The sequence below is a fragment of the Phyllostomus hastatus genome, unplaced genomic scaffold (assembly GCF_019186645.2).
Source record: "Phyllostomus hastatus isolate PE091 unplaced genomic scaffold, TTU_PhHast_1.1 phas_contig_34, whole genome shotgun sequence".
Taxonomy (NCBI): Eukaryota; Metazoa; Chordata; class Mammalia; order Chiroptera; family Phyllostomidae; genus Phyllostomus; species Phyllostomus hastatus.
In genome coordinates, this window is record NW_025333857.1 from 56525034 (window position 1) to 56548807 (window position 23774).

General features: G+C 40.1%; 1 long non-coding RNA gene across 1 annotated transcript; it reads left to right on the forward strand.

Annotated features, from left to right (window-relative positions):
• The first annotated feature begins 206 nt into the window (after nt 1-206).
• On the forward strand, nt 207-3528 carry LOC123820215. Its single transcript, XR_006785912.1, has 2 exons — nt 207-277; nt 2285-3528. It is a non-coding gene; the product is annotated as an uncharacterized LOC123820215 (long non-coding RNA).
• The last annotated feature ends 20246 nt before the right edge of the window (nt 3529-23774 follow it).

Consider the following 23774-nt stretch of genomic DNA (forward strand, 5'->3'; position numbering starts at 1 on the left):
CCCATTCTGTATTTGTGTTTGCTCAGGCAGGTACCATTTTGTGGTGAAGCAGATAAGATCTGTTCCCAGGCCTGTAAGGGGTGACAAGTATATTATTTGAACATGTGGGAAAATTATTTAAATAAAAAATGTACAAGGTTATCAACATCCCTATCACCCAGTTTAAACAGGAACCGAATAAATGTCACTCTGCTTTCATGTGCTTTGCAGCTTATTCCTGAGGCATCCATGGAGGGCAGGTTGGGAAGACATTCTGAGCAGCTGAGAATTAATTGAGGTGGGTATGGGGGAAATAAAAACTGCAAGTACCATTTACTGGATGTTAAGTTTTAAACCAATGTTGTCATATTTAATCTCTAGAGCAACATTATCAGGTACTTACTAATACCCTGAATTTACAGATACGGAAAGTAGCACTTAGAGTTTAAGTGCCTTGTCTGAGCCAAAGAGCTGGGAATCAAATTTACGTCTACTTCATTATAAAGCCCCATCTCTTAACACTTGTACAGCTTAAGGGGCAGCTATGCATTTTGTTAACAGAGTAGAGAGTTTTGGTGTTTGTAAGCACATCTGCACACACACACACATACAGTTGGTTGAGAGACGGATATAAGAATACTAGAGAATTCTGGAGTTCTATTTTGACCTGTCACCCATAGGCCCCCTTGCAGTTTCTAAGGGAAATAAATGTACCAAGAATAAAGCCCAGCCCTTGTGCTGTCTTTGTACCTGTGCAGCTTGCTTCTAAACATCTACACAGTCCCTCAGTGAGTTAGGCTGAATGGTGTGGAAGGGGCCTATTGCCCAGCCAGAGACAGAGCTGGCTGCCTGTTTTCTGGACATTTCCTAACCAGCCCTGTGCTAGAGAAGGTTGTACTGGATTGTGAGAACCAATAAGTACATTTTCAGGAATTCTGAGAGCCAGTTGATGTCATTCTGGTTGCTTGAAGTGGGTGATGGTGGGAGGATTTATACCACAGAATTTGGGAAGTGCTAAAAATGAGGACTTCCTTTTCTTTCCTCTTTTTTCCTTTTGTTGTTACTAAACTTCTACCAGCACATTACGGCCCAGCTCAGTACCTTACCTCCCTGAATCTAACCACTCTTATGCAGAGAGAAAGCTACTCAGTCCAAATACAGAGAGCTTTCCTCAAACCCTAGGTCTGCTGCCCCAGACCTTGAGGCAGGGCCACAGAGATTCTAGTTATGTTAACAAAGGCTGGGGAGAAGCAGGCAACAACAGAGAGAAGGAGAAAGTCAAGGGTGAGCCAAGACAGATAGCTGGACCACTTCCCAGAGCAGCAGGTTCTTTCAGCCTCTTCTCACCTCCCCTCTCCTTTCTGGCCTCAGACCTGAACCCCCTTGCTCCTTCACAGAGAAAGTCTTACTTGCAAGCCTTGTGACCACACACTACCTTAAAAGACCCCATTTTAAGTGGGGGAGTGACAGCTTACCAGAGCTACAGCAACTTGCTGGCTGTCCAACTGAAAGCAAACATGTCACCTACTGGAACCACAGTTTTGTTTGCTGTCAAATAGGGTTTCAGGGGTACGGTGAGGAACAAATGTCAAGGTTCCCTATGCACTTGCCAAGCAAGACAAATGTAAAAGATTGTTATTGTCAATATTATGATTGTGGATTTCAGCATTTCTATCAGGGAAGATATTTGGAGATAGAAAGAATCTTTCCCACCTCAGAGACTAAAACAGCTTATTTGGTGAATATTGCAGTGAACAGCAGGCCCAGGAAGACAATGCTCTGTAGTTGAAATGTCAGAGATCACGAGCCCTCGCCCCCGCCCCATCCCCATCCCCAGCAGTACAGAGTAATTACACTGTACTCAGGCCTGGGCTTTGACATGCCACCTGACCGTGGAAGCGTCTTGGAGAGGCACATGTGACCTTATTTGCCAGCCCATCCATTCCTTTTCCCTAATCAGTCTTTAACAGCTGTGTTATTTTTAACCCAGATCCCTTGACTTCTTGAGCCATTTCTTTCCCAAGAATACAACATGGGTTTACAGGGACATTATCCTCACAGATGACTTCAGGCAGAGATGCCTTTCTAAGGTCTTCCTTTTAGGTAGCTGAGTGACGGGGAGCTGGGAGTGGAGTTATCTGAATTTGTTTACTCACATACCAGTGGGCCCCTAGACCCGTGGGCCCTGTCTGTATATTTCTAAGCCCTCTTGATAAACAGTGATAGCAATACAGGATGGCTCGGGATAGGGATGGCTAAAGACGAGTCCCACCATCTCTGTAACACCTCTCTCTCTCCCCATCAGCACAAATGAATGCACAGAGGACATCAGAACAGGATGCTTGTGGAAGAAAGGTAGTATTACACATCCTCCTGCTTCCTAAGCAGAGAGAACGCCACCCCCAGCTTTGTCTACAAGGAAATCTAGAGCTGCCACTTAGGACAGGCATCTCCACACAGTTGAGGGGCTGCAGTTTAGAGGAAGAAATGGAGCTGACTGGTGTGGCTCAGATTTGACATTTCAACAAACAGGTCGAATGTTCGAGGAAGCAGTTTTGGCTCTTTCTACAGGCTGAGGAGTTCAGCAAATCACATCGCTGGGGCGCGTAGACACATAGAGTGTTGAATATGGTTGGACATGCACTTCACACTTTATCAGTCACATCTGAATATGTTTGAAAACTTCGCCCACGCAGAGCCAATGTTCATGGAAAAGAAATTCATTTAGGGAGTGTGATCTCCTTTAAGCAGAGTATTTCATTGTTTCTAAGGCCTGGGAATGAACTACAAGTGACCTCCATGTTCCTGTAGACAGTCAGAACTCTCAAAAGGTTTTTGAATAATATATGAAAGAACTTCACGGCTCGCCTCATTTGTACCACAGGTGGTTTGGTGGTTGTGTTGATGATAATGACTCTTTTATAAATGCCTTGAACATGCACGTGTGTGTGTGTGTGTGTGTGTGTGTGTGTGTGTGTGCATACAAAGCAGTGGATGAATTTCTGTTTTACTTAACTGCTTGGAAAAATTTTGTCACAACTTATGAAAAGATACACTTTCTCTTATTCTGGTATTCTGATAACGACAGTGAGGTTATATTCTGTAGCAATTGTCTGTGAATAAAATTTTGTTAAGATTATTCAGTTTTCCTTTTTCTCCAAAGGCTTTTGGGTAGAAAAATTCCTATTGGACATTTTTCAGAAGTTGAATGCATAAATAAGCCAAATAAATAATGAAAGCATAAATCACATATAAAATGTTCTACTCAGCTGGTCTCTTAGAACTCCAAGTTTTAAGTTGGATGGCTTTACTGGACTGTTACCTATTACAGTTGCCTAAAGGAATTGAAAAGGTTGGTATGTAATTCAAATGCACTATGTCTCAGTTTAACAACAGTAAAATAGGACAATAATATCTGTACTCTCCATACTGTATAAAATATTGTCAAAGTCAATAAGTATATGTTTAAAATCCCATATTATACATACAACTTTTATTATACATTTTCTTCTACAGGGTAAAAATAAACTTCCTTGTTTCCTGAAAAAAGAAACACCTTTCTTTTTTTTAATGACAAGTAATAAGCATGTCAAATGTTCAGTAAGTTTGTGCCTCACAGTCTTTGCTGTCAACATAAAGTTTTGCAAGGCCGGATACAAATTTTGCAGTAGCTTTGTGAAATAAGATGGGTGTCACTTTGGTCAAACAAATCAATTTGTGTAATAAAACATTCTGTGTTTGATAAGCTTTTGTCACCAACACATCTTGATTAAATTATCATCATGCAAAACACGGACTTGGCAGTGCCAATGCCAATATTGATACTGACCTCACCTTGGCCATCAAGCGTAGAAGAAATTTTCCCTTTTATTTGACTTGCTACTTTTTTTTGTAAACATGGTCCTGTACATATTTACTCTCTCACTCTCCAACACCTCATACCCACAGATACTGATAATAATCAGGCTATCCCATTTCCTCAATATTCATCCAACTCTGACTAACTCATTTATAAGATATGGCATTTATGTGAACAAATCTACTACTGACAAAGAGTGATCATGCAAAATATTAATTTTCAAAATCCCTTCCTGTGGTATTCAGGATGGCTTCCAAGACTAAGAGTTTAAATTGGATGAATAATAGTGATCAGACAACATACATAACATGCACACATATGCCGGTGCTATAAATTTGTAGATAATTTTCTCATTTGGTTGATCACTGAAGTATTAGGATTGGTCAAAATTGTATCTATTATAAATTAGGAAGGGCACAGTCTTTGTAGATGGGTTATTTTATTCAATTTCAAGTAATTAAGATTTATATTAAATGAGTAATACTATACTTCTAATTTAAATTCAGGGAAATTATATATCAAGATGAATATCTACCCCAAAAGAGACTTAATTATATTTTCCCCAGTATAATTTCAAGATTCTATTGGCCAGAAGATTAAATGTCAATTGCTATGCTTGACACCATGCACAATTTGTAAACCACAGACAGCCAGAGGTTACTTCATGGGATGTCATGAGGTGGAATAATGTCCTCTCACCAGAGGCACAACTGTGAGACAGTGACTCAAAGTGAAACCGTGGACTGTAACTGATCTCAAGTGGTCTTGAAGATAGAAAGCCTCAGACAGTCTCTGCAAGTCTCAGGTACCTCATTTGTAAACTGTGTAGATTGTATCCACTATATGACTGTGATGACCCATGGGAATATGTGTAAAAAGTTTGGTACCACGGTTGTCATATAGTAGGAATATAATAAATGTTATCTTCCTTTCTTCACTAAAGATTCAATTAGACACAGCATGTCTTATCAGCCTTCTATTGGACAAAAGATCTCTTCACACATGGTCTTAGCACAAAGGCACCAAGTCAGGAGTCTGAGAACCTGGGTCCTGGCTCTAGATACTAACCTCGGTGAGAATGTGGTCACCTCACTTCCTCTCTTTGAGTTCGTTTTCCCATCCATAAAATGTGACCTTGACAATGTCACTTTTTCCATCTGGTTTGGTCCTTCTGGGCCATTCATTCTCTGTTCCTGAGTCTTCCCTACAAAGGAGTGCGATTGAAGTGGATACTCTGGTATTGTTCTGGCTCCAGCAGAATCCCTTAAAACAATAGTTTACTACCAGGAAGATTAATATCCAAACATCTTTATCCCCTCTGAATATTTTTCAGGAAACCTATGATAAAATTACATAAATCCTGGGAACAGGACAGCAGAAGATCAAATCTATTATCTACTCAGGTTTGTTGTCCATCATTCATCTCCAGCCCTCTTCCTGGCACTTCCTTCCATATCCTGGTTGTCTGATAAATTCTTTTGGAGTTAAACTCCAAATTGTATTATAAGGAAAGAAGATATTCCTTCTTATGTCTCTCGTGCTATGTTTGATATCCCTTCATCATCCTCACACCCAGTGCCTGACCTTTAATAAGCTTTCACTGAAGAATATTAAATAGCATTGGACAAGTAGTATAATATAATAAGTTTTGTACATTAAAATGATTACTTGGGTGGCAGTGTTGAGTAATACACAAGTAATAACTGTCTGCCCAGTTTTTTGCTAAGCACTCAGGGTAAAGTGATGACTAGCCGAAGTCCCTGACCACAAGTACCTCATTAGTTTCCTGGGAGAACAGGTATCCTCAGATAAGATGGGGGAATGCACAGAAGAACAGGCAATTCTGTAAATCACAATGCATTCTGTTTTCAGCAATGAAAACTCACTTTCCAAGGAATTTTTTCCTAGATGATACAGTGTGCTACAGTGGTTTGGAAAATCTTTATTTAGCCTCAAACCTTTTGATCAACCAAAAGGTTAGGTACAGCAATAACACAGCAGTTAAGGAGAAGTAGAAATAGTTCTGATACAGGTAGGATAAAGAGGCAGAAATCTACCCTTCCATGACCCAATCCCAGCCCTGTCTTCCAGGCTGATGCTGTCCTTGCTCCTGGCTGACAAAGGCAGTCCTGTTGAGTAGGACCTGGTTGAATTTAGTTACAAACTATCACAAGCTGCATACTTTTTTTGCAGGTGAGGAGAGGAGGCCTTGCCAGACAAGTTTATTATTTTTTTTCTAGAAACATTTAGAGCCTTTTTTTTAAAATTGTTGTTCAGTTACAGTGGTCACATTTTACCCTGTTACTCTCCCCTTCCCTATGCACCCCCACTTCCACATTCAATCCTTCCCCCCCTTAATTGTGTCTGTCCATGGGTCCTTTATACATGTTTCTTGACTTGACCCTTCCCCTTCTTTCCCTTGTTATCCCCCTCCCCTCTGATCACTGGCAGTTTGTTCTTCATTTCCATATCTCTGGTTCTATTTGGCTCGCTTGTTTGTTTTGTTGATTAGGTCCCACTTATAGGTGAGATCACATGGTATTTGTCTTTCACCTCCTGGCTTATTTCACTTAGCATAATGCCCTCCAGTTCCATCCATGCTGTCATGAAGGGTAGGAGCTCCTTCTTCCTTTCTGCTGTGTAGTATTCCATTGTATAAATGTACCACAGTTTTTTGATCTACTCATTTACAGTTGGGCTCTTTGGCTGTTTCTAGCACTTGGCTATTGTAAATAACACTGCTATGAACATTGGGGTGCATAGGTTCTTTTGAATTGGTGTTTCAGGATTCTGAGGGTATAATCCCAGAAGTGGAATTGCCAGGTCAAAAGGCAGGTCCATTTTTAGGGGTTTTTTTGGTTTTGTTTTTGGAAATTCCATACTGTTTTCCACACTGGCTGTACCAGTCTACATTCCCATCAATAGTATACTAGGGTTCCTTTTTTTCCACAGCCTAGCCAGCACTTGTTCTTTGTTGATTTGTTTATGATGCCCATTCTGACTGGTGTGAAGTGGTATCTCATTGTGGTTTTAATTTGCATCTCTCCGATGGCTAGTGATGCTGAGCATCCTTTCATATGTCTATGGGACAAGCTGCATTCTTGAACAGACTTGGCATTTTTAATTGTCCCATGGCAGCCCATGAACTGTCTATCTCTATGAGCAAGTAACTCTCATCATCACATTTCAAAAGGAGCTTTTCTTTAAATTCTAGGAGTATTTTGTGCTGTTCTCTATATACTGACCTCATCCCTTGGTTAAATGTCCCTTCTTCTGGAAGAACTTTTGTCATTCTATAAAATGGTATAAGTACTTGGGTGAACCTCTTACTACCTGAGCTTCCAGCACCACAACATGCTTTATATTTTGTCATTTCTGTTTTTTTTTATTTTTGAGACAGACACGGGATGAAGCCATGTCTTGAACATGTATCTATTTATCCCTAGTACCTAGTACATTATCTAAAATGCTAAAGGCTCTGAAGTATTCATTTTTTTTCATAAAAATGAAAGACATTTTTATTGAATGCTTACAGAGTGAATAATAAATAAATGAAGATAATGACAGTATTTACTAGTCGTCATCCTGACAGCTTTAAAATTTCTAGACTATCTTTGGAATTTGGAGGAAAGGAGCTGAACTCTGTACATGTCTTACCTGATTGATTTTTGACTAAAAGTCTGAGGGTGTTTTCATTGAAATGGGGAAACTGAGGTGAAGTTTGCCCTTTGAGTCAATGGAAGAGCTGGCATTTCAACTTGCATCTCTTGGACTTGAGGCTGTGTTTTCTCCACTCCTGACATCGCATTGCCTCCTTACTGGTGAGTGAAGAAATGACAATGCCCTGTCCACTTGTGTAGTTATTTAGAGGTGCTTTCACAGCCAGAATCTTCTTTGTGCTGGCATGGCAGCTGTCACTTGGGCGACGTGCTGAGCCCTCTGCTCTGTGACAGAGCCAGCTGCAGAAGGCACAGCCAACAGCTTCCAATCAAAGGAAATCCTGAAAAAACAGCTTCAGGGATCTGCCGTGGATTCTCCCCGTCACAGAGCTTGACAATAAATAATACATGAAAAGAGATCAGCTCATGCCAAGGTGGACTTCAAAGAGGGTCGGGTAGCAGGGTCGGAACTCTGCATTTGGTGCCTGTGTTGTCTGCCCATCCCAGAAGTTAATTCACAGAGAGCAGAATGAAGGGAACACCTCCCCCTTCTTCCCCCGCAGCTGATTCGTGGGAACGTTGCGCCTGCATTAAGAGGAAGGAAGAGTAGCTTGCTAGTCTTTAAAGAGCATTTCCCCAGCTCTAAGCCTTAGAGCTAGGCCTTGAACTGCTGCTGTGACATGTGTTCTGAGCTAGTCCCAAACAAGCACAAACACAACAGCCTCCACTGATCTATGCAGCAGGACCGAAGGATGGAATCCAAAGCATGAGCCCTGAGAACAGAAAGTCCCAGTGCTCGCTCTGTGCAAGTTGCCATGAGCTCCAGCCACACATCCTGCAGCCAAGGATGGGTGGCCCCTGAGCAGGAAACTCTTTGGCAGCCTCTGCTGCGTGCTTTGCCTGCTGACAAGAGCACACCCTGGCCTCAGTTATTGCCCTTATAAAACAGCTCAGAGAGGACGTGAGCCAAACGTTTTAAATGTGCCTGGAAGAAAAATGTTAACTATGAATCCATGTGGTAGAACAGTACAGTACAACTGCAACAACATGCAGCACTGCTCTCTGAGGAGGGCCAAGGAGGAAAATGCAGCTGCTACCCAGGCAGCTGGCTGGTGGCTTCCCCTTTTCCTTAGGCAGCAGTTGACTGGAGCAAGGGCTGCCTTCACATTTGCTCTTCAACAGAATCTGAGAAATGGGTGCTCTTATGGCTCTGATTCGAGAGGCATTGAATTTTCAGAATTTTCCCAACCAGGAAAATTCCCATATAAATATGGGAAGAAATTGGAGTCCACAGAAGTCAGCAGCAAGGTCTGGCCTTTCTTATTAAAATTCGTTCTGCAGATTTCCCATCCACATTTTGCAGAGCCAAACTACTATGGGGTGGGCCGGGATGGGAGTAAAAGACAGAAAACTGTACTTGAACAACAATTAAAGAAAAACAAAAAAACTACTATGGATAGGATGGTTTCTGTGTAATACAGTGTTATAAATCTCCAACACAGCCTTGGAATATTATCGCCTATATTTTATTTTTAAAAAGATTTTATTTATTCATTTCTAGAGAGAGGAAAAGGGAGGGAGAAAGAGAGGGAGAGAAAAATCAATGTGAGAGAGAAACATCAATCAGTTGCCTCTTGTACACGCCCCAGCTGGGGACCGAACCTGCAACCTGGGCATGTGCCCTGACCCAAAATCACACTGGTGGCCTTTTGCTTTGCAAAACAATGCTTGACCAACTGAGCCACACCAGTCAGGGCTGTAGCCTATATTTTAAAGAGCAACAAAACAAAACAAAACTGTAGGTCTTTGTGTAAATTGTCTATCCAGTAAGTGTTGGAACAAACATTCAAACCCAAGTGCCCCTGACTCAAAAGCATATGTTCTTTCCCTTGTATTAAAAGGCCACTCAAATGGCATAAAAGGTGTCTGATATATTTCTGGGGTATTGACACACATTTTTTTTCTAATAATTTAATGAAGATATTCAGAGGAGGTAATTGGAACAGTCTCTGAGTACCTCCATGAGGTACCTACTTAGCCCCACTTAATGGTGAAATAGCAGAAGCATTACAATTAATATAAAGAAGAGAACAAGGATACCCATGTATGATATTAATACCTATTATTTTTCTGGACATCTTAGCCAAAATAATAAATCAAGAATCCTAGGACAAAGGAATAAAATTATTATTTTTAAATAATAGACTATATAGTGTCATTGTGACATTATTTTGAGTTAATAAAACATATGTAATACTGTAACCATTAAAATAAGATCAAAATGTCACAAGACTAGGCAGCTGTATCAATAGAACATTACAAAAAGTTCTGGAGTAATCTTACAATACTATATATAGAATTTATTGTATGACAACAATGGAAACAGCTTTAAAATTCAATGCTGAAAAGATATAATACTCAGCAAATGATATTAGGGAATGTGGCTGAAAATAATGGGAGAAATAAATCTTACTTGATCCTCATCTCATATATACACCATCTCAAATTCCACATGTTTTATAGATCTATGTGAAAAGAGCAATTATTAAAAAATAAAAATAACAGCACATATTTAATTTATCTTGAGAATAGGGAATAACTTTTAAATATGAAAGAAATGAAAGCAATCATGAATAACACATCGAACATACAATACTAGACATTTTTACACCACATGTATAAAAAAATCAGAGAAATAAGAAATTGGAAAAACATTTTCAACAGATATAGACAACAAGGGTTTTATAATTTTAAGAAATACATCAAAATACATCTTACAAATCTTTTTCTCTACCGCCATCAGGATCACCGTGACAGCAGTGACACAACAGCCATCCCCACCACACACGCACAGTCATCTCATTGCTCTGCACCCATCCTCACCCTCCACACTTCCCGCTGTGGAGCTGGGGCTTTTATTCCCATGAACAGAATGAGACTGTTGAGCCAAAGGGGAGTTATATTATTTGCACAAGGTCACACAGCTAAACAAACAAACAAAACAGCATCAAAAAAAAAAAACCCACCAAAAACAGACACATCTCTGTAAGATCCTGATAAAAGTGGCTAAAGACAGTGAACATTTATTCTGCAAAGGAAGAAATGTCCTTGGTCAATACATGTCATAAATATTCAATCTGCTAGTAATCAAAACACATATAGGAGATGCCACTTTTAGCTATCAAGTGGACCCAGAAATAAGAAATAAGAACACTCAGTGTTGGTGAGGGTAGATTCCTTATAGCTTGCAGAGTCAAAAATTTACAAAATCTTTCTGGAAGGGAATTCAGTAAGATGAATCAATGCTCTCGCTCAGTGACTCCACTTCTAGGAATTTACGCTGAGGAAACCATCAGAGAAACTCATAAAAATGTTTTCATTTATCAGGAAACTCATTGCAGGACTGTTTATAAGATGTAAAATAAAGACTTAAAAGTAAAAAGTTGTGCAACATCCAAAGCATGGATATAGTAGGCCAAAAAGTGTTCCCCCTGCTCCCCTCCCTTAGAATTCAGGTCCTAATCCTTAGAATTTGTGACCACTTTACCTTCTGTGACAAATGGGAGTGTGCAGATAGGATTAAATGAAGGATCTTGAGATAGAGAGACTATCCTGGATTATCTGGGTGGGCTCAATGTAATCACAAGGATCCTTATAAACGGGAGATAAGTGGGTTGAAGACGGTGAAAGCAGAGGGAGAGGAAGCAATGTGATGATGGAAACAAAGGTTGGAGCGATGTAGGGCCACAAGCCAAGGAATGCGGGCAGCTGGAAAAGACAAAGAAACAGCTTGTCCCCTAAAGGTTTCAGAAGAAGCACAGCTCTGCCAGTGCTTTGATTCGAGCCCACTGAGGATGATTTAAGCCTTCCGACCTCCAGAGCTACAAAACAATAAATTTGTGTTGGTTAAGCCACAAAGTGTGTGGTAATTTGTAACAGCGGCAATAGGAAAATAACATTAATCATAAACCATCGTTAAAAATCATATTTTCGAAACCAAATAATGATACAGAATAACCACCAAGATAAGTGCTATTTGAAAACAAGGATCATAGAAGCTGGCATAAATGTTAAATGGTGAGTTTCAACAGTCATTAGATTCAACAGATATAACATTTAACTGAGGTACCAAAACAAGATGAAAATTTCTAAAGGAAATAGTCACAAAAAGGCTATGTGACTCTCTAATCCCTCATCTACCTCTCCAGTGTGAAAAGCTTCCAGTCTGAGAAGTTAACAAACAAGAATCAGGGTGAATCTCTTTGGAGAAAATCATCACTGTGGTGTACCTTCCACGCATGTCCACAAAGTGTGTGTGTGCTGATGGGGAAGGGAAGTGCCTGAAACTCATCTCAAACCGACTGAGGAGAGTGTCAACAGGACCACCCAGGAACCTGAACGATGTTTCTTGAACTTGGGAGTCGCCAGTAGAAAGAGCCAGCTTGGCCCCCTCTTCTGATGGTGGGGGTGTAGGAGAGATGGCTGTGTTGGAGGACAAGCACTCCTGCAGGAGCAGGGGATGCGTGTTTCCCATAGAACAAATATTCGCAGAGAGTAAGAACCAGTGTGGAGTTAAGAGCCTTATCCAATGGGACTGCTGAAAGGTAGACAGTCCCCACTGGAGAGAAGCTGAAGGTAGTGCTAGATTACTAGGGGCTGAAAAGGAGTAAACTGAGCTGGAGAAGGAGAGTACATCATCAACACCTAGAGAACTGCAGAAGGCCTGGTGTGGGGGCAAGAGTCTTGAAGAACGTGTTAAAGCTCAGTGAGAGCCCTGACGTTGGACATCTGCTTGGTCCAGGGAGTGGAAGCCCACTCTGGATGGTGCCAGTCACTACTAAGAAACTGCTAGCTCCTCTCCTCACTCCAAGCCTGGAAGGGTCAGAAATGGACAAAAGTAGGGGCGGAGAGCAAAAGCTGAGAGCAGAAGCCAACCACAGCCTTTGCCTTCTTGGGGTTTTCCTGCGGTGGCCAGCTTACCTGAGGAAGTGGAGAAGACAACCTTAAATCAAAATTTAATTACTATAAGGGACAGGGAACTGTAATTTTTGAATTGCAGTTGTGTTTGTTGAAATAGGGACCCTTGGCCCTCTTATCACTTAGGCATGATTGTAAGAGTCAGTAGACTCTTAGGGCAGGGAAAGAATTAGTTCTTCTAACAAATTTTAAAAAGACGGTGGAAGAGATGCAATAATTTTGCTTTGTGATGGTATCTCAAGACTTGCTCTGTCCAAGACACTGGTTATGTTACATTTTAAAAAAACATGTAGAAAGAAAGAAGAAACAAAGAAGGAAGGCAGGGAGGAAGGGAGAGAGAAAGAGGGGGACAGAGGGAGGGAGGGAAACACACCAAAATGTGAATAAAGTTCTTTTGAGTTGGTTAGGTGATGCATGAGTTTTACTTTTTGTTGTCTCCTCTTTCCAATATTTTTACATCTGTATAATCAGACAAATAAATTTTTGCATGCATCTACCCTCCCATGCAAAAGATCTCATTCTTTGTATTGACATAGCATATGACTTTATTAAAGGAGAGTCCCAAACATGAAAAAACCTTGGTTGGCCATTAAGGAAGTGGATGACCTTCATTTCTAAGCATCACAGTTTTAGATCAATGTGTTAGAAGAGTATCTGATGTCGTAGAATTGTTAATGTTAGACTGATGCTCATTATAGAAGAACCCACACATAGTGGGCAGGAAAGAGTTGAACAATAAAATACTGGTGGCAAAAAAAGAAAGCGCTGGCAGCTTTTAGCTTCAGTTCATAAAACCAGGGTGGTATTACTTAATGGGATGCAGAAAATACACAGAGAGAAAAGAACTTCTGGATAACAGAGAGCGAGTGTCTTCTAAGTAACCCAGAGTGTTAGAGTAACATTTTTTTTTATTCACCCCACAATAACTGCAGCATCCACCCTAAAGCACAAGTGTGTAGAAAGGCAAGCAGGAACTGAAAAATAATTTGGTAAGTCACTATCTCCAGCAACATTCTTGGGATGGTAAAGTGCAGAATGTATTTCCAATCTAGTGCTTATCTCACTGTAGGTGCTTCATAAAAGTTAGTTCTCTCCTCTTCCCCAGCCCCGTTCATAAACATATGGGCAACTCACTGGGGTGGTTTGGCACCAGATGTCTCCTCCTCTCTGCTTTCTTTATTCCATTTCAGACTCTTGGGTGAATTGTCATGCCTGATATGGTTGATTTCAAAGCCAAGTTTAGACGATGTGAATAATTAAAATCATGAAACTTAAACTCTCAAATGAAACATTTCTGAGTCCTACACACAGAGGAAACTTGAACGTTGAATTGGAAAGGAGAAGCCAAACCACAGCCAAACGAAAAAGGCTACAAATCCAGCATTTTAGGTACCACAGAAAATTAAGCACAGCAGGCAGAAAGGCAGCAAAGTTTATCTTGAGTCTGGGCCAAGAGTGAGCCAGGAGGAAAACAGGCAAACAAAAACTCTCCAGTGAAATGCATTATCCAACTAAGATTCAGTGGATGCCAGGTCAACCTTTGAGTTGATCCCGACGAGGCGATGATCCGTCTTCCAAGGCCCCTGAGCAGATGAGCATTTGCAGATACGACTATGCAAGGCCATGCATTGTCTTTAAATACAATAAAGGTCTTTGTAAATTAAAGGTCTTTGGGGAAGCCCAGAATAGTTCACAGAGGGTTCTGTGGTTAGACTGGTGCCTACACTCTTTAATTCTGCAAATGCATGTGCTGAAAACGTAACAAGGATCCCTCCTGATAGGCATGTGGCTCTTGTGGGATCTAAGAGCTCCTTCCATCAGACCAGCACATCCACAAGGAAAATACACCCACACTTACCCACATGCATGCACACATGCACACAGACCCACAAGTTTACTCCAGCCAGGCAGGGTCCATTTACACATTCTGGCATACCAACATTCATATACACAAGGGCACATGTCAGAATACACACAAAACTCAAAGAAGAGGTACAGAAATCCAATGTTAAAAATAAAATCCAAGAATTTCCTGATGAACTTTTAAAAAGTGATCTGAGGAAAAATCTGATCATAGTTTTAAGGGTTATCCCCCCGCCCCCACCCCAGGTTACATCCATTTTTTCAATGTGCTTCACAGTATTTAACATAATAACCTCTGCTGGAGCTGGAAAAATTCAAACACTTATGCTCTGAAACTACATTTCCAGAAATACAACTCAAGAATGTGCATTGGAATTAGGTTCAGAGTAGGGTTTCTCATCTATTAAGTTAACTCCAACAACAACAACAAAAATATTAAATTAACTTCATGCACGAAGTTCATTGTCTCCAGTGGCTAATGAAAAAGAGAACAAGAGAGGGAAGATCCTAGCACAGTTGCCAATAATCTCACCTCCTTAAGACAGCCAATGTTTATTGTACGGGCTACTACATTAAAAACTCTATAAACAGTTTTTGGAATAAGTGATGCTTTGGGGACTCACTTATTCAATGTCCTGAATGTCTTCTACTCACGATCAGTCTCTACTATAGAAGCTGCAGGGTCTTCCCTCCAGCAACTCACTATATACTCTCATCCAGAATATTTGTCCTTACAACGTTTAGCAAGGATGAGAAAGAGGGATTGCTATTTCCCCTACTTGGCAAAAGAGGAAATGGAAGTGAATCACTCCGGAAGTAAGAAGATTTAAAGGCATGTTGGAACTGGCCTAAAACCTCTGTTGGAACAAACTGTTCTTGCACTGTGCTAAGCTCTCTGTACCACGTGCAGGACAGAAATATTCACTTACCAGCTGGAAAATGGCCTGGAAAGTACATGAGCTGCCTCATTAGGCTTAACCCTCATGGCTACAGCAGAGCTTCACATACCCAGGACTGGCACCACTTTAGAACTATGGTAACCAACATTTAGTTTTTCCTCCCCCTAATCAACCAATATGAGATGTTCTGTGGTTGGATTGCAAAACTGCACTGTAAAGCTGAAAGAGGTGTTTCTGATTTCAGCGTGGGGGCCCACCATGAGGACCTGTGGCAGCACTGGTCTCTCTGAAGCAAATGGGTGGTGGCAGCTGGAGGACTCTGCCTGGGCATCGTGCTCAGCAGGATCCCCTACACCACATCCTGGAAGAGGAAGCTAATGCACCCAGCACTGCCTTGTCCTTCTTCTCATGTGCTTACACAAGATAAAATCAAACTGCTGATTCACCTCCTCGGCTGGATCTCAGTGCGTACTGTACATCACCAACAGTATCTTCATGTTTGACGCTTAGCTACCATGTTGTTTCATGGCCCCCAAAGCCACATCTTGACCACAAACTACTAAATCTGTACGTTCAGTCATAGTTTTGTGCTTGAGTCCCAGGCTTGTATTTACAACTCTGCTAAACATCTTCACTTGGAATGTTCCATAGGCACTACAAACTCAGCACATTAACAAAGAGAAGCTGTTTGCCTCAATTTCCACCCCAACAACAACAAAAATTGCGTGTTCTGTAGAGAAAGATTCAGCCAACATTCTTCTGTGCTAGTCAATTTTTTGTCTCTGTAAGCCATATGGTCTTTGTCACAACTCCCCCATTACAGTGTGAAAGCAGCCATAGACAATATGTAAATGAGTATATGTGGCTCAATTCCAATAAAAGTTTATTAACAAAACAAGGAGTGGACTGTTTTTGAATAGTCCACAAATCACCTACTCATGGTCACTTAAATCATAAACTCCTAAGTTATTCTAGACTCCTCTCTTCCCCTCATCTTTCACACCTTCCAATTATTCAGTAAGTCCTACTAGTCTGTGACTCTTAAATAGATCTCAAATCTCTTTTCTTTCATTTTACCACCAATGCCTGAAGGTTAATTACAGTAATTTAGGCTATTTTGAGCACGCCCAACTGTTATGGGCAAAAACAAAGCATAATATATGGCCACTGCCCCCAGGACCTCCACTGTTTTTACTTTTTTAACTCAGTGAATATTTAGTGAGTTCCTACTATGTACCACACATTATACCAGCCACTGAGGGGCCAGTGATGAACAAGAAAGACATAGTCCTAACCCCCACAGAGCTTCTATAAAGTAAAAGGAATATTATTTTAAAGACTCTAAAATATCACAACCTCTGAAAGTGGCTTGATTCTGCCCACATATCAAAAAGTTCCCCCAAATTAGAGACTAGTTTAAAAAGAAAATTTGTCAGTAACTATGCATGGTGCCCAGTGGGTACTGGACTTATCAGGGGATCACCTCATACGTTAAATAGATGTCTAATCACTACACTGTAGACCTGAAACTAATATAATATTGAATGACAACTGAAAATTAAAACTAAAAAAATCTTAAAGAGAATTTGTCAAATATTTACTGGAGAAATAAACTATACATATATATTCAACATTTGTATATAAGCCAGCTATTTAAAGTAAATAACAAGTATGAAATCAAAATGACCTTACTTATTAAAAGACTAAGATAATCTTTATCCTGTAATAATTTCTGAAGCATGTATTAAAGAATTTGGGAATAGGCTAACCTCACCTCTCCACATTTCTGAGTAGTCTAAATATCAAGTTTAGTGTGCATTGATGAAATTGCTAAATGAATTTAATTCATCATAGAAAAGATTATGCAGTCTTATTAAATCTAAAATAAATTCTCATTTTTGGATTTATAACTCAAGCAATCTAAATAAAAGGGGATAGCTGAAGAATATTATACAAACCTCCTTTTTTACTGAAGCTAGACCAGAGTACCTTCTAAAATGAAAATTGGGGTCTTTGATATGCAAAGTCATATCGTAGTAACAGAAAATTGCATCATTTGAGGCTAGAGAAGATAAAAACTGGAGGGTCATACCCCCTCCATTAAAATATTGGATTGGCCAAAAAGTTTGTTTTTTTCTGTAAGATGGCTCTAGTAGCACTTAGTTGTCTTTAACTTCATTTGAAACAATTTTGTTAGATTGCATTGACAGCTCTCACATCAGCATGCATTTAAAAAAATCTTACCAAAATGGACAAATTATTGTGTAGCTATTTTACTATTGAAGATGGAAGAAAATATTGAACATTCTTGGCATATTATGCTTTATTATTTCAAGAAAAGTAAAAATGCAGCAACTGAAATGCAAAAAGAAAATGATTTGTGCATGTATAGAGAAGGTGCTATGACTGATTGAATGTGTCAAAAGTGGTTTGCAAAGTTTCATGCTGGGGATTTCTCACTGGATGATGCTCCACAGTCAGCTAGACCAGTTGAAGTTGATAGTAATCAAATCAAGACATTAATTGAGAACAATCAGCGTTATGCCATGTGGGAGATAGCCAATATACTCAAAATATCCAAATTAATAGTTATTGGTAAAAATGAAAAATGTGTCTTTTATTTTAAGGTAAAAACTAAACATACTTTTTGGCCAATCCAATAAGAAGCTGGGATAGATAGATAAATTATATACAGAGAGTGTGATATATTACATATATTACCATATTAATATTTAACATATAATACATAATATAACACATACAGATATCCATAAATAATAATATATAAATATTATATAAATGGAATATAATACATAAGGCTATTTATGCTTATACATCACATATATACATACTTAGATACTATGTATTATGTAAATATATACAAAGGATTACATTTATTTTAAAACATAGCCCCTAGAATAGAAGCTTTGTAAGAGAGATTCAACTCAAGGCAGATCCTTCCAAAAGTCAGAACTGCCCATAAATGGACCACCCTCCCAATGGGAAATTACCCATAAAAGGCTTCATAGCCTCCTGGTAGGATTCTTTAACAAGCACACAAGGACACCAGCATTGGCAGGGAGCTGGCCTTGCCGTCCTCGGAGACCCGGACTGCCCTGGGAACCCATGAGGTCTTTAAGATGTCTTTATGTACAGGAGCATTAAGTGACTCTTTTACCCAGAAAGAGATGGCACACAAACTAATAATGTGCTAGTGGTCCCATAGAGGAAACATTCATTCAGTGAATGCTGTGAAATAGCTAGCTTAAATGGGTAAGTGCATGCTTAACACAGTGACACATTTTTCATTGAGGCAAAAGAACAAATTCTCAGGTTCACCCTGGGTTCCAAAGATACTTCCTAGCATCTAGTCACTGAAAAAGGAAAGCAGACAAGTTGGGAGTCTCGACTCTAGAATCCCATTGAGTTCAAATCTTGCCTGCAAAATTTACTTGATCTGTTACTGTCCGTGGTAGATTACATGTGTTCAATAGATTTACTAGGCCTTCCGGGCTGGAATTTCTCACTACCTGCCTCATTCATGCCAGGCTTGGTCATGTTATCAGCTTTGGTCAATGAAGTTGAGAGGAAGTAACTCGTGTGCCTTCTCAGCCTGTAGCTTTCACAACCATTGTATTTTCTACTGTCACCATATTGCATCTGCTAGGACACAGCTAGGTGGTAGATGAGGGCTACTCTTTCAGTGTGGTTCCCAGAGAAAATGATCGACGTTCATTTACAACGCATACATACAACGTGAGAAGGAAACGGAGCTTTACTGTTGTAAGTCACTGAGATCTGGGGTTGTTACTGGAGCATAATTTAGCTTATACTGTCAATACACAATTTTAAAAGTCACTCTCAGCTTACCTCTGTAACATGAGGATCACAAAAAAATACATTTTAGAAAACTGTTGGAGGAAATTAATTCATGCATGAAAATTACTTGGAACAGAGTATGGTGCTAAATAAGTGTTACTTATCATTCTAACTGAACTTCATAAAAATCCTGAGATTAATGCCCACAATTTCTTCATGCATGTTTTGCAATAATTGCCTGATACACTAGGAACAATCAGCAGTAACAAGGACGATCTCACTAATAGATTAATTTAATAGACAGACCTGACTCAGATTTTATCAAAGATATTTCATCCCCAAAAATAATGTGCAAAGGCCATGGGTACCGCCACCATGCCAGGAATGAGGAAACTTAGGCACTAGACCCTTCCACTCAATGGGGTTCAGTTTCATCCTCTTTGAATAAGGAGGTTGGACTAGATGGTTTCCAATGCCCTGGGAACTTGTAAGTCCAATGGCTTTCTAGCAGAATACATTTCAACATTACAAACGACACATTCAGAGATTGAAATAGTAGAAGGCAGCCCTGGGGGACAATTGTTTATTCCGGTTCAGCAGTAGTGGAAATTTGAATTCCAGGTGTCCAAGCAAACTTTTAGAACCCAGAAGGGCTCTCTATAACATACCCAGGAGAAGCCCTTCCTTTCATGGGCTCCCAAACCTTGCAGGGGATGGCAGGCAAAGAGCCAGGCCTTTGTATTCCAGCTTTGTCGACATTTTGTGGCCAAGTCTTATGGGAACTCTGGCTGACATGTTTGACAAACATATTCCACTCATTTGTGTCCCTAAAGCACTGGCATGTGGGTAACCATCCAACACCTGCCGCAGAGGGACAGATCAAACTAAAAAAGCCTCTGCCATCTCCAATTTTTTTTTCTGTGATTTCATACTCAGTCTCTAAGAGGCAGCACCACAGCTGAGTGGTGGCTTTTTAGCCACACTTGAACTCAGAGAGAACTTCCCTTAAGAATTTCAGTTTAAAAGACATAAAACACCCTATTCTGCTAAATTTGTAGTGAAAAATGGCTCATGAAAATACTGCTGGTGGCAGTGTAAATTGATTAAAAAAAAACCTTTTTGGAAGCAATTTTAGAATATCTACCAAGAACAGCAAAATAGTTCATTTCATTAGATTGAGTGACTCAACTACGGGGAATTTATTTTAAGGAACTAGTTCCCTAAAAGGGTCGGGGGAGGAAACAAAATGCAAAACTACATCTGGCGCAGTACCTTCCATAGTGGGGACAAATTAGTAACAACTTTCAAGTCTCCCGCTAACAAACCAGTTAAATAAAGTGCACTATATCCCTTCGACGGAATCTGATGCAGCAGATACAAGTGTAATTTAAACTATGACATATTCATGGGAAATGTCTATGACACAGAGTTAAGGGAAGAAAGCCAGATACATCATGACTCCATATTAAAAAGAAACAGGTAATGTGCTTGATTTATTCAAATGGTAAAAAAATAATTAGTGATTTCCTCTTATTAATTTATTGGTTTCTGGCTTACGCTTTCAGATACTCAAGAAGTAAATCTTCATGGGTAGAAAATGTTTAGGAAGAGTCACATCATTCTAGTCTTACATTCAGTTCTTTGCCCCATTGTATTTGAAGCTTGTATGTGTGTATTTTCTCTAGGGAAAACTAGAGATTTTAGTACTCTATGTAAAGTATTACAGAACTATGTTTTTTTAATGCATTGGTATTTTTCTGCTTCTAGTTTAATTGTAACGTAGTTTGAGCATTTTAAATAATCCAACACCAAGGCAAAATGGTCATGATTTACAAAATGCACAACAATGCTTGTATAAATAGAACCCTGAGAAACATCACAGAGGCAGAGGGGAACCATCGCATAAAGATGAATTGTGTCACGTAATCTGGGGGTGACCATTAGTTTCCATTTGCTGTAAAGAAAGCAACTTTGGCCAAAAGCAATGTCACCGTCCAAGACAACCTCAGGGCACCGCTTTTCCAGGCAGGGTGGTTCAGCCTCTGCTTGCCTCTTGCAATTCAGGACCCTCTTTTTTCTTTTTCTGCCAATTCCCACTTCCTGAAACGAATCCTCAGTTTCAGTTTGCAGCCGAGATTCCCATCCTCTCTGCCAAGAAACCTGTGAGAGCGATGCTTTTATCTTCGAAGGAATGTGCCTGTGCAGGAAGCCAACACCCATCAGAGTAACATTGACTCAGTTCTATTCAAATTTGCAAACACACAGAGGAGGCGTGGCATATTGGAAGGACTTTCTGGGTTACACAGACTAGGGGGTTACGGTCTCAGTTCTCCCCCTTGTTGGGATTTACAGTCTTCACCAGAGTCCCTTATGTTCTCTGAGTCTTAGTTTCTTCTCTTGAAAAATGGTAATGATAGTCTCAACCAAGTTGCCATGATGACTGAACAAGATAACGTATGCAAAGCATCTGACTCAGTAACACTGAATAAATACTATTATTATTATCTCAGGCATTTTATTTAGCAACCATAACTAGTGCAATCTACCTGTTAATATATATGAGCCAACCCATATAACCAAAAAAATATAAACCACATCATTGCTTCATTTTGACTTCTTTTTCCCCTAGTGACTTTTATTGGCCAGTACCTAGCTCTTTATATAATGTACATATGTTGGAAATTACAAGGACAAATAGGTAGAGAAGGAGGAGAAGAAATAATAAGAGGGGAGTCCTGACCTATGTGGCTTGGGCATTTTCCCGCAAAGTGAAAGGTCACTGGTTCGATTCCCGGTCAGGGCGCGTGCCTGGGTTGTGTGTTCAGTCCTGGTAGGGGCATGTATAAGAAGCAACCAATCAAGGTTTCTCTCTCACATCAATGTTTCTCTCCCTCTCTTTCTCCCTCCCTTCTCCTCTCTCTAAAAATAAATAAAAATATTTTTTAAAAAATAAGAGGGGAGGTATGAGATAGGTCATTTGTAATTTATGAATATAAGACGTGTAATTGATTTTTATTTTTTAAAAAATCATCATAAAACTAAATACCACTTTCTTTGTGACTTGAAGCGATGTTCCTGTCGGTTTTGTGTCACTTAACACTTTTAGATATCCATTTAATTCTGGCATTTGAATGTTACATCTTCTCGAGAGAGGTAACTGATATATCCATGAGTTGTATTTGTAAATATATTTAGGCTGCCTGTCATTCAAATCTCCTTCCATTGTGGGAAGTGGGAGGTGGGGAGCATTTCCCATTGCAGGTTTTCTCGATGGCAAATGAAGGGAAGTCTCCCTGCCCCTTTGGCAGCCAGGGCACAAGCACAAAACCTAGACTGAGCCAAAGGTACCTTCTGACCAGGAAATTGGAATTAAAAGCAAGAAATGCCAAAAAAGAAGCAAAGTTGGAACAGGTTGTGGTGTCACACAGCAGCCACGGTGTCCAAGGTCAGTGTCCGGTAGTGGCAATGATGACCTACAGTGCAAAGCAATGTCCAACAGCAGTGGGAGCCACACGTCACGGCTGCAGTAGTGTCCAGTATTGGTGACATGTGGTCCTGATCAGGTCGCTATTGCTGCCTGGTTTCCAGACTCTCTTTGAATCTTGTCTGTTTGTCAAATCTACTTCTTCAAGCTTCCATGAATTGCAAAACTTCTCTGATAACCCAGAAGAGTCGTGTGCTGTTGCTTACAACCAAGAAGTTTAGCTGGTATACCATTCTTCTTCTTGGGAGCCATCTCTAACACTTGTGCCTTCATTCTGTGTGGATCCTGCCTAAGCCAGATTCCTTATATAGCAACTTCAGCCTGGTCTCGGATTTCAGTCTCCATTGGCCTCTCCTCTTGAGAACTATGGGCGTTAACTCCACTTAGAGGGGTGCTAAATGGGATGATTAATTTTCTATGTTGATCTTTACCTGTGTTCATGCTTTCTCCAGATCTAACAGTCTGTGTGGCTCTGTGTCTCTTCATTTAATATTGCTCTATTTGTCTCTGCCCATCTGCTTACAATTCCTAACTTCTACTTATACATATCACGTTTGGTGTGTACTAGGGGTTTAATTGTGTACACTGGGACTAAAGCAAAATGCTTTTAGGGCATTTAATGTACAACTTTGTTATACATTTGCAAATAGTACACATAACTTTTGGGTCAGTTTCACTTCAGTTTTGCAGAATTCAGCCATTGTGCAGTACCCACCAAGTGTGGTCACCCTGCCAGTAATGAATGTAGGGCTTGTCCCTGTCAGTAAACATAAAGACCACAGTTCAATATGTCTGGGTGACACAAAGATCCAAGTGGGGCCTTTCATAGATGCAACTGAGTTGAATGTAGTAAAAAAATGACTCTTAGAGACACTGTCTGAATTCTCTACCTTATTCTATAACCTGGGGCCTATTATTTAACCATAAATATTAGAAAGTAGTTCCCCTACTCTTAATTCTATACTTCCTGCTCCAATCCCTAACCCCAGGGAGTAGGAAAAACTTCTCTGAATAGTCTTAGGTTCTCTCTCTCACTCTCTCTCTCCCTCCCTCCCTCCCCACCCCCTTTGTGTTTACATCTGCTTCCTAGTGAAAGTACATGTGGATCAGAGCCCAGAGGTAGATCTGGAGGCCCAAATCTCTCTGCTCTTACTTTGAGGCCTTTCAGGGATGTAGTGGTCATGTTTACTTGAGGCTCAGCTGGCTGGTTAATTAAATCTGTTGACTGAGCTCAG